Here is a 12,980-nt window from a genome sequence, read left to right as displayed (position 1 = left end):
CCTACTATATAGTGCCTTAAAAAGGGCCATACCAATACTAGAATGATAGCTATTTTTGTAAGAAAACTCTACCAAAGATAGATGCTCAACCCAATTTCCACCATAATCAACCACACACCCGAAGCATATCCTTCTATGTCTGAATAGTTATTTTCGCTTGCCCATCCTTCTGAGGATGAAAAGCAGTACTCAGGCTTACCTTAGTACCCAATCCCTTCTGAAAAGATCACCAAAAGTGAGAAAAAAATTGTGTACTACAATCAGAGATAATCAAAATAGGTATCCCATATAGTTTTACTATCTTATTAAGATACAACTTTGCATAGACCTCTACAAAAAGTTAGTCCTCACTAGCAAAAAGTGAGAATACTTCATCATCCTATCCACAATGAACCGAATCAAATCAAATTGGTTACGAGACTGCGAAAGACCTATAGAAAAATCCATGTTGATCTCCTCCAATTTTTATTTGGGAAAATTAATTATTTGATATAACCTGCCAGGTTTCATATTCTCAACTTTGACTTGTTGGTACACCATGCACGTGGCTACAAAATTAGCCACATCCTTTTTCATACCATTTCTCCAGTATATCTCCTTGAGATCGTGATACATTTTTGTCGAATCATGAGAAACAACATAGCACCATTCATGTGTCTTATCCAAAAACCTTTGTCATAATACCATCCCTTAGTACCATAAAGTACTATCACCACTGATATCTAATACCATCATATTTTTCCCACCAACATTACTCTTGATATTCATCAAGATAGTATCTATCACTTTCTTTTCCTTGATCTCTGCTCCAACAGAAGACCTAACTACTTTCTGAACCATCACCCCACTATTCTTGGAGTCCAAGAGATGAACTCCAAGATTTGACAAGTAGTGGATATCCTTCACTAATTCCTACTTTCCTTTCTCCACATTATCCAAACTTTCCATGGACAACTTGATAAAAGCATCAATAACCACGCCATCTTTACCTAGGTGATAGAGAAGACTCATATCATAGTTTTTGAAAAGCTCCAACCATCTCCTCTGCCTGAGATTTAGCTCTTTCTAAGTGAACACATAAAATAGACTCTTAAGATTAGAAAATATATCATCTTGCACTCCATACAAATAATGTCGCCAGATTTTTCAATGAAAAAAACACCGCTAAATGCTCCAAATCATGAGTAGGATAATTCTTCTCATGCACCTTTAACTGCCTTGAAGCATAGGCAATCACTTTCCCATGATGCATCAAAACACAACTAAGTCCCATCCTTGATGCATCATAATAAACCATAAGTCCTTCACTACCTTATGGCAATGTCAAAACCAAAGTCAAAGTTTGTTTGTCCTTAAGTTTCTCAAAACTCACTTCACACGCTTCTGACCAAGAGAACATTACCTTCTTCTGAATTTACTTAGTCAATGGAGCAACTATTGAAGAAAACCCCTCCAAAAACCTCCTATAACACCCAGCCAAACCCAAGAACCTATTAATCTCGATTGGACTAATGGGTCTAGGCCATCTTTTTACCACAACCACCTTTTGAGGATCCACCATGATTTCCTCACTAGAAATAATATGACCAATAAAAGTTACACTATTCAACCAAAACTCACACTTGGAAACTTGGCATATAACTATTATTCCTTAAAGGTCTGCAATACCATACGGAGGTGATTGGCATGATCCACCTCACTTTTAGAATACACCAAGATGTCATCAATGAGCATAACAAAAAAAAGATACAAAAACTGCCTGAAAACCATATTTATCAAATCCATAAATGCTGCTAGTGCATTAGTCAAGCCAAATAAAATAACCAAGAACTCAAAATGCCTATACCGAGTATGAAAAACCATCTTAGGGATATCCTCGTCCCTAATCTTAAGCTGATGATACCCAGACCAAAGATCTATCTTTGAGAAAAACTTGGCACTTTTCATCTGATCAAACAAGTCATCTTTCCTCAAAAGAGGATACTTGTTCTTGATTGTTACCTTATTCAACTGCTGATAGTCAATGCACATTCAAAGGTAACCATCCTTTTTGTGCAGGAACAATACTGGTGCACCCCACGGGCATACACTAGGATGAATAAATACCTCATATAGAGAATTCTAAAGTTGTTACTTGAGTTTTCTTAACTCAACCGGAGCCATTCTACAAGGATGAATAGATATTGGATAAGTGTCTGAAACCAAATAAATACCAAACTCAATCTCCCTGTCCAGAGGAACACCGGGAAGATCATTCGTAAAGACCTTAGGAAACTCACTTAATACTGGAACCGAGTAAAAAGGAGGACCCTCTGATTTAGAATCTTTAACCCTAATGAAGTGATAAAGACATCCTTTTAGGATTAATCTCCGAGCACTTAGATATGAAATAAACCTCCCCTAAGAGCTAGGGAACCACCCTCCCACACTATAACCTATTCACTAGGGAACCTAAACACAACCTTACGGGTCTAATAATATAGGAGTGTAACCAATCCTTCCCCAGAATAACATCAAAATCCACTATATCCAGCTCATACAGATCTACCAAGGTCTGATTTTCACCAACTGATACTACTCATCCTCCCATAGACACTTTTAGCAATAACTGAGTCAGCTACTAAGGTAGAAATAAAAAAAGGATTTGAAACAAGCTCGGGATTAAAACCAATACATACATCCTCATATGAGGTCACAAAAGAATTAGTGGACCTTGAATTAAGAAGATAATACATTTTATGAGAAAAGAGTCTTAACATACCATTAAAAACATCATTTAATGCCTCAGATTCCTGCCAAGAAACAAAAGCATACGAGCTATTCTGACCTATATCGGTACTAAAACTAGGAGAAGACGTCAAAGTCATACCACTTGGTGTAGGAGAAGAATATGAATCAACCAGAGCTTTGACCTCTCCCTAAGCAACCTTACTAACCAGATAATTTTTGAGTATATACCCTAGCTGGACATCTTTAAAACATCTGTCCCTCTCTTCATCACAAAAGCCTCAACGAAGATGACCATAGAACTAACAAAGAAGACACAAAAAATCTTATTGGGCCCCATACACCTAAGATTGGGCACCTTGTTCCTAGAAATTATCACTACCTTGTTGACACTTATCACCCAACTACTTTGTGTAAGGAGTGATAGTAGCAAAAAAGGAACCATAACTCCCCCACTTCTTCTTCTACCATTTGCTGCCATCCCAGCCACACTACTACTAAGCAACGCCCTGCTCAGAAAACCTGCTCTTCTTACTCTACCTTTTCCCAAACTCTATTTATTTCTTTTTTTCATTCTCTACCTGCTACATATGGATAACTAAGCTCAAAATATCCATATCCTTGATCAAAAAAGTAGTCTTGTTTTCAAGGATCAAATCTTGAGATAGACCAAAAGTGTACTTCTTCATCCTCGCTCTCATATCAGACACCAAGTCCAGAGCATACCTTGATAGCTGATGAAACTTTAAGGCATGTTCCTTGATAGACATTCTTCCCTACTTAAGATTCAGAAACTCCTCCATCTTTACTTTTCTCAGCTCCTAAAGAAAAAAGTAATCTAAAAAAACATTATAAAAGGCCTCCTATAAGGAAAACTCCTCAACATCACTTCTATCCCTATCCTACTCATCATACCAATAGTACACAACATCGTTGAGCTGATATCCTATAAAGTGTATGCCTTCCATATTTATGGCCTCCATCACCCCGAATATCTTCTCTATTTTATCCAAGAATGCCTGAGGATCTTTCTCCACCATTACTATAGTAAAAGTAGGAGTATTGATCTTTATAAATTGGCCAACCCTTATAGCCTCAGTAGATAAAACACAAAATGCATCCCACTTAGCCTAAGAAACAACCAACCAAGCAATAACATGAATTGATTAATAAAATTCTTCATTAGTCATCTTACCTTAAATAAGACTAGTAGCAATTGAGGGAACTCTAAAATAATTAGGGATAGGACCCCGAGATTGAGTGCAAACTCAAGGTGTTAGGCCTATCCCATCAACATCATCCCCAGATAGGACAGTAGAATTTACTTATGTTTTAGATCATCGAGGCATGATTTGAAAAGAGAATAAATAAGGATTAAAGAAAATTATAGGACTTAGACTCCAAGCTTGAAGATAAAATACCAAGAAAGTGAAATATTCCTAAATTCCTTGTAGTATCTCTCTTATAAGTGTGGTGAGCTACACATTCATAGAAGAGACACTAATAGACGCGACTTTGTGGACTCCCAATTGACCATGAACCTAAGGCTATGATACCTACTTGACATGACCCAAATTAGGGACTTTTCATAATGGGCAGCCCAAGTCCAACCAGGACTAGAGACCACCCCCATTACCCAACCCAACCAACTTATATATATCTTGAGTTGAATGAATTTAGAACATATAACAAGATAACATTATTGCATAGTCCAAGACTCTGGAAAAGGTCAATATCCGTAACTACTCAAATGAGTCTAACTTTATGATACCCAACTAATAACCAATACCAACAAAACTATAGTACAAACCATAACTATATAAGTTCCATAATAGTTATATATAATCCCAAAATAAAATAGGATGGAATAACTAACAATCCCATCAATTGGTGTTATCCCCAATACCAATACTAATACTAAGGATAACACCACTACTAATCTTGCCCATACCAACTCATCATAGTTCCATAAAAGCCTCTAACCAAAAGAATACCAAAATTTGATTAGGACATGGCCCCAATCATAGACAACCAATATCCATAAATAAACCAAAGTATGAAATAACATCCATGAAATGGATCCTTCTGGAAAGATGAAAGCTCACCACTTCAATCTAATAGTTGATCCCAAAGTCTGATTACTAAGAAGGAAGAGTAGAATGGTCGGTTCCTACATAGCATGGGGATACAGCCGCCCAAAGATGGGTTAGCAGCTAAATACTAGCATGAACTCAGGATAAGTATAAAATCATGCCAGTTAATAAAACCAAGTAAACCATCCATATGCATATAAAACATATGGATTGGTAATGTGATAACGTGAATTGGTCCTTATACAACTTTTTATAGGTTGGTAATATGGCATATGAATTGGAGTTGTCTTCTAGTTTGAGCTCCATACATCTGGTATTTCATGTCTCTATGTTAAGAAAGTGTCTTGGTGATCCTTTTTTGGTGGTTCCTTTTAAAGGATTAGGTGTCTCGAATTCTCTATCTTATGAAAAGGTACTGATTAAGATATTAGATTGGAAGGTTTGTTTGTTATAAAACAAGGATGTGAATTCAATTAAGTTTGTATGGAAAAACTAAAAGGTGGAAAAGGCTATATAGGAAGCGAAACAAGACATAAAGTCCAAATATCTGCATTTATTTTCTACTCCAAATATTCATATGGAAGTTATGTGTTCTTGATCACATCTTTTTTATAACTTAGTTAAGGTTTGGATTTATTTTTGATAATGCAAATGACTTATGCTTGTATTTGACCTATGTTGTCTGTCATTCTAGTATGAGTGATCCAAGTGGGGAAGACTGAAACACCCTGGGTTTGGACCCTTAGAAAATTTCCTAGATTCTAGATTTTGGACATTATATGACTTATGGGTACTAGTTGTATAATGCGGTATAATTGGTATGCTCATGGTCGTATGTTACTAGTTTCAACTAAAGACATGTTTTATTTTATGTTTTCATGGCATAATTAATGTACGGTTTTGGGTTTTTCAAATATATGTTGGGGTTTTTGTTATAAATGATTAGTTATGGTTTTCCCATGTTTTAATTATATATTTACATGATTTAATGGTGGTTTGGACAATTAGTTTCATGAGAATGGTTAGTTGGTAATTGGAATTTATTTAGGAAACACTATGCCCCAAAATTGTTTGTTAAAATGCCTTTGATAATGCTTTTACTATATTAATTGACTTTAGTTGGAACTATTGCATGGTATGGTTTGGTAATAGAATCCTAAATAGTATAAATTATTTAAATGGTTTAGAATAGTTAAATGGTAAGGTTTGGTGATCATAGTTATAGTGAATTAAACATCCTTGCGGGGTACAAGGGAATCCTCCAAGTAAACAAGATAATGAAAAACTTGTGTGGTACATAGGATTTCCCAAAGCAAACTTAATAATGGTACAGTTGTGGGGTACAAGTTAATCCTTTATTTCAATCCAATAATGTAATCTATAGTTACATGGGAATCCCTTATTTATAAAAGATTGAGTAAGGACATTACTTGCAAGCTATAGTTGATATAACGATACCACTATTTGTAGACTTGGTAAATATTAATGGAATAATGGTTTGGTTAGATAGTAATGGTTTTAATTGGGAAATAGTGGAAGGGTGTTATAGCTAACCATAAAGGTATTAGTCCAATGGATAAACATGGGAAACTTATCTGTATCGATATAAGGGTTGGTCCTAGTAACCATATATGATATGATAAGGTACATCGGAATCCTCTAAATACACTGTACATATTTATCATAGAGAGAGAAGGGTACTTGGTAATCCTCTAATCTTATGGTATCTTTGGTTCATGTAGCTACACACATCGAGGCTCGTTCATGGGGTTAAACTAGACTCATATAGCCCATGGGTGGTTCTAGGATGGTTAAGCTACACATACCAAGGTTAATGGTTTTAAAGGCATGCCAAACTCAACTCTCTTTCCCAGCATGTTTGTATATATATATATATGTATAGTTGTGTGAATATGGTAGGTTTACTTGGTTTTAATGGATGGTATTATTTTATCCTTATCCTTAGTTTATGCTATCGTTCACCTGTTAAGCCACCTTCAGGAAGTTGTATCCCCACATGATGTAGAAACCGGCCATTCTACTTCTCTTGCTTAGTAATCAGATTCAGGATTAGCTATTTTATTTAAGTGGTGAGCTTCCATATTCTAAAAGGATCCATGTCATATCATGGATGTCTTTATATACTTTTATTATTTTATGGATATTGGTTTTGGCTTTGGTTGTGGGCATGTCCAAATAAGGTATTGTTTTTCTTTTGGTTAAAGGCTTTGTGTGACTACTATGGGTTGGAATGGGCGATGTCGGGATGGGTGTTAGCCTTTGTATTGGCATTGGTATTGGTGTTGATAACATTTGACTGAATTTATTAATGCTCCATTCTTTTATGTTATGTTATGGATAGGAACTTGGTTTTTATATTGGTTTGGTAATGGTTGTTAGTTGGTAATCGATGGTTGGACTTATTTGGGTTGGTCACAGTTATAGAACTACCCCGGAGTCTGGAATCTTAATAAATGCTATTTTTTTGTGGATTTGAAATTTATTCAGCTTAGGGTATGCATATTTGGATGTTGGGTTAGGTAACGAGGTAGTCCCTGGTCCTGGATGGACTTGGGATGTCCATTACGACAAGGCCCTGGATCGGGTCTTGTCATGCACACTACTATATTCTTAACACTTAGAGTCAAGGCAATCTATCTATTACAATTCCTACAAAAATTGAAAAGACTTTGATATCTAAAAAAAAATATGGTTAACGACAGAGTACATAAGCAACAAGTTCATAATGAGGAAGTTTTAGATAAGGAATTCTTGAATCAACTAGAACACTTTTATGAGTTAAAGGAGACTGGGGGGAAAATCACTAGTTGATTTATTATTGAGGAGAATGCTTAGCAAAAAGTAGTTAGGCTAGTACTAAAGGAGGAAAAGGCTATACAAGCTGAAGTAGGACGACTGACCACACTTGAGGAGTAAAATAGGTAGCAAATAAATAGGGAAAATATTATCCCCATAATTATATTCCTTAGATTGATGACACAAATGATAATCTAGATTTTCTAGAGATGGGTTAAATAGGCACTATTATTCCACTTCTATTGCCATAAGGAACTTAGTTTTACATCACCAATTCTATGATATTGTTTCTAAATATAAAATAGGCATTCACAAGACATTCCACTATTGATGTGAACATACATGTGAAAAATTTTATAGGAATTTTGTAATTTGTATAATCTACCTGAAAGGAGTCCAAGAGCGATTAGACTATGTTTGATTTCTTTATCTCTCATGGAGGAGGTTACATTATGGTTGACAAAGTTTCCATATGGATTGATTACTAATTTGAATGACTTGATAGTTCTTGGAGAGATTTACCCTCCATCTAGAGTGTTTCAATAAAAAATATTTATAATTTTAGGTAAATATATTTAGAGGTGTTATATGAGACCTGGTTGAGGTTTAAGAAGTTTCAAAATGTTCCAAATCACAGAATATCATGTCATAATTTGATTGAGATCTTCAATAAAGCCTTGACTTCTAATGCTAAGAATGTATCAGACGCTGTCACAAGAGGGATTTTTATGATTCTACATTGAGAGTAGGCTTTTCAAATTCTAGCTAGGATTACCAAAACCAACCGAGGTTGATATACTCGAGATGTAGACATATCAACAAACATTTATTTGGTAGGAGTATTTGTAGAACAATGAGATATAGATGACTCAAAAACTCAAGAGTTAGCACAGGCTCAATAGGTAGCATAGATGAGGATATAACTTAGCTTATTCATAAATCAATTTGCAATAACATGAGCAGAAAAGGTGAATACAGTTTGTTCACAAGGTAAGGCCACTAGTCATGATAAATCTAATTATGAGGAGAAGGCTAAGTATCTATAAAATTAGGTGGTGGGTTTCTAAACCAAGGTCTAAGGGTTTAATCAAGACAATTAGTACTCTAAAATGGAAATCATAGTTAGAACTACTACAAGGATAACAACTATAATAGGTCTAGGTATAGAGATAGAAGTAGGGGAAAAGATGGTAATTAGAGGAGAAAGGGATACTATAAGGGTATAAGTGACCTATATGTTACACTAGTAAGTCATGTTGCTAATTTGAGTAATTTGATTATAGAAGACATGATTGCAAAAGTGGTGAAAGGGGCAAAAAAATTGAAGACTTCCTTATAAAGCTTAGAGAAGATATTTGAGGATAAGTCAAATGGTCAACTAACATTCTCCGCCATTAAGTAGCTTAAGCAATAATTTGTTCGGATGTCAGACATATTGAATCAGATCAATAAGGTACACCAACCAAAATACTAAAAATGATAGCCATTTTTTGTCTTTTACAAGTAGAGTTGTAGGACGACCGATGATCCACCTATAAATGTGATTGTTGAGAATAAGGTAAAGTAGGTAATTATTGATGAAGAGAATGTGGTTGAATCTAAAATTTTAGTTGTTGATGAGAATGCATCTGAAAAGCCTCTCATTGTTGAAAATGAGGTAATTCAAAAAAGTGTTAGTAAAAAGAGGTCCTATAAGTATTGACTTCCATTCTACAATCTCCTCCTTTTTTTCCACTAAGAATGAAGAAAAAGGCTGAAGAGGTAAAGTATCACATATTTATTATCATATTGAAAAAATTATCAGTTAACATCTCTCTAATTGAGGCTCATGAACAAATATTAGGTTATCTAAAGTTTATGATATATTTGGTGACAAGTAACAGGATAGTGAGATTTGAGTTGATTGATAATATGCACCGATGTATTGCAATCGCTTCTTATTTTCTAGCTGTAGAGAAGGAATATCCTAGAGCTTTCACAATTTCTAGCCATAAGAAGAGGTTGACATTCCCAAGACTTTTTTCGAACCAGGTATGGTCATTATGAGTTTTTGGTTATGTCATTTGTGCTGACTAATGCTCCTGATACTTTCATAGATCTAATGAATTAGGTGTTTAGGCAGTTTCTAGATTTGTTTGTTATTGTCTTCATTGACAACATATTTCTATACTGTAAGAGTACAAGGATCATGCCAATCACCTCCAAAATATGTTGTAGACTCTTAAGGACCAGAAGTTGTATAGAAAGTTTTCTAAGTGTAAATCTTTGTTAAGGGCGATGACCTTTCTTAGGCATGTTGTTTCTACTAAGGGGATAAAGGTAGATCCACTAAAATTTAAGGCAGTTAAGAGATAGCTAGACCCATGACTCCAACCAACATTAGGAGTTTTTTGGGCTTGGTTTGGTATTATAGGATGTTTGTAGAGATTTTCTTTTCTATCACTGCTGTGTTGATAAGTTTGACTCAAAATAGGTCAATTGATTATGGTCTAATACTTGTGAGGGTAGATTTGAGAAGTTAAAGGATAAGTTAACTTCTACGCTAGTTTTGACCCTTCTCAAGAGGACTGGTGATTTTTGTATTTTGTGATGCATCCTGTGTGGGTCTGGGTTGTGTTTTTAAGAAGTATGGTTAGGTTATAGCTTATGCATTGAGGTAGCTTAAAGTTTATGAAAGGAATTACCCAACTCACGATCTAGAGCTGGGGGTTGTGGTCTTTGCATTGAAGATTTTGTTCCATTATCTGTATGGGTGCATGTTGATAGCTATTCAGATCATAAGATCTTGTAGTATGAGTTTTCTTAAAAGGAATTAAATCTCAATCAAAGTAGATGTCTAAAATTGGTCTTGGATTATGACACGAGCCTTCACAATCATCCAGGTAAAGATAATATTATTATTGATGCTCTTAGTAGGTTCTCTATGGAAAGCTTATCTCACTTTGATGAGGAGAAAATGGGATTAGTAAGGGTTATTCAAAGGTTGGGCAATTTATACTTTTGTCTTTTGGACTTTAAGGATGGAGGAGTGATTGTTTAATTAGTGGTTAAATCATTTCTTAGTGTAGCAGTTTAGTGTAGCGGTAAAGCAGAAGTAGGCTTTGGATCCCATACTTGTGTAGATTAAGGATGATATGGGTCAGCAAAAAGTTATGGTTTTCAAGATTGCGGAAGATGACATCTTAAGGTATCATAGAAGGTTGTGTTTTCCCGATGTTGATAGGTTATGGGAAATGATTTTAATTGAGGCTCGTGAGTCTAGATATACAGTTCATTCAGGTTCAACTAAGATGAATCATGACTTGAAGGAAATCTACTAGTGGAATAACATAAAGTGATATGTGGTTGATTTTATTGCTAAATGCATGGTTTGTGAGCAAGTTAAGGTTGAATAATTGAGGCTAGGTATCAGGTCACAAGAATTAGAGTTACCCATGCGGAAGTGGTAAATGATCAATATAGATTTTATTACAAATCTTTCGCGATCCCACAATTAGTATGATTACATGCGTGTCATTGTGGATAGGATGACTAATTCTACTTACTTCTTGCCTATGAGGACTATTACTCAGGAGAAGATTATGCTAAGTAGTTCATTTAGTAGATAGTAAAGTTGCATGGGGTGCCATTGTCCATTAGTTTACACCGAGTTACATAGTTTTTATCTTATTTTGGCATGTATTTTAGAAAGGTTTAGGTGTTTAAGTGAACCTTAGCACAGATTTCCACCCTCAAAAAAATGGACAAGCGAAATGGACTATTCAAACTTTGGACGATATGCTAAGGGACTGTGTGGTTAATTTTAAGGGTAGTTTGGTTGACCATTTACCTCATATTGAGTTTTCTTCCAATAATAGTTACCATTCTAGCATTCAGATGGCTACTTTTGAGGCGCTCTATGGTAGGAGGAGTAGGTCTCCTATTAGGTGGTCTAAGGTACATGACACTAGGTTGTTTGGTTGTGACTTAGTTTACCAGTCCATGGCGAAGCTTAAAGTTATTAGACAAAGACATAAAACTGCTCAAGGTCATCAAAAGTCATATACGGATGAGAGGTAAAGGGAATTAGAGTTTGAAGTGAGCGATTGGGTATTTTTAAAGGGTTTTCCTATGAAAGGAGTCATGATGTTTGGGAAGAAAGGAAAGATTAGTCCCTGTTATATTGGCCCATACCATATTGTAAGGAGAGTTGGGAATGTTGCTTATGAGTAAGAGTTACTAGCAAGTTTGGCTTTTATTCACCCTATTTTCCATGTGTCTATGCTAAAAAAGTGTGTTGGTGATCCTTCCTTGATAGTTCCAATTGAGGATGTTGGAGTTCAGATTCTTTAACTTATAAGGAAGTATCGACTGAGATATTGGATACACAAGTTCATATATTGAGGACAAAGGATGTAGCTTTGGTAAAGGTTCATTGGTGGAATCAAAAGGTAAAAGAAGCTACATAGGAAACTGAAGAAGATATGAAGTCATGGTACCCATTTTAGTTCCCTAAGTTGAATGAAAGTGCTTAAGGGATGGGTGTTATCTCCTTCTTATCGTATTCTAAATTTGTCAATTGATTCTGGTGCATTCATACTAATGTAGTGCTAAAAATAGCCTAACCCCTTATTCGGGGATGAATGATTCTGGGGGAGGTTAATGTAAGACCCCTTAAAATTTCAAAAAATTTATTTTTTACTCTCCCGCGTGTGTAGCATTAATTTTTGACATTAATTATGTTTATGTATGTTAAAAGGGTATTTTGAGAATGTTTTGGAATTTTTAAAAGGGGTTCGGGGCCATTTTAGGACCTCGGGGAGTGAGGGTCCATGATATTTGCATGCCACAGAAGTTAGCCTCCGTGATAAGGGAGTGGCACAGAAGTTACCCTCTGCGATTGTGGCATACCACATTGTTGTGTTAAAAATGACCAAATTTTACTCTTTTTTTTTCACTTTAGGTAAGGGGCTTTTTGTCTTTTTACCCCTTGCACGACTTTTAAACACAAAATAACACCTTTTTCTTCTGCTTTCAAAGATCAAAATCATTATTTATCCTTTCTAACTCTAAACCCAAGAAAGCTCAAGGATTTTACAAAGGATTCACCAATTATGATCTGAACTCTAAATTGTTTTAAGTTTATTGTATATTTTAGGCATGTATCTCATTCCCTAACTTAATTTTACATTATGGAATTTATTTACTCATTATCCATGTCGTTTAAATTTATGGGTTTAAAATTGGGTAGAGGGGTTTTGATTGGTATTACTTGAATTACTTTTCCCATATTTTAAATTGATGAATTATGTTTTAAATTTATGGTTTTTGAACTGAATGGGTGCATTGCTATGGAAATTGGAA

The sequence above is a fragment of the Capsicum annuum genome, chromosome 10 (assembly GCF_002878395.1).
Source record: "Capsicum annuum cultivar UCD-10X-F1 chromosome 10, UCD10Xv1.1, whole genome shotgun sequence".
Taxonomy (NCBI): Eukaryota; Viridiplantae; Streptophyta; class Magnoliopsida; order Solanales; family Solanaceae; genus Capsicum; species Capsicum annuum.
Note: the sequence above shows the minus strand (reverse complement) of the source record.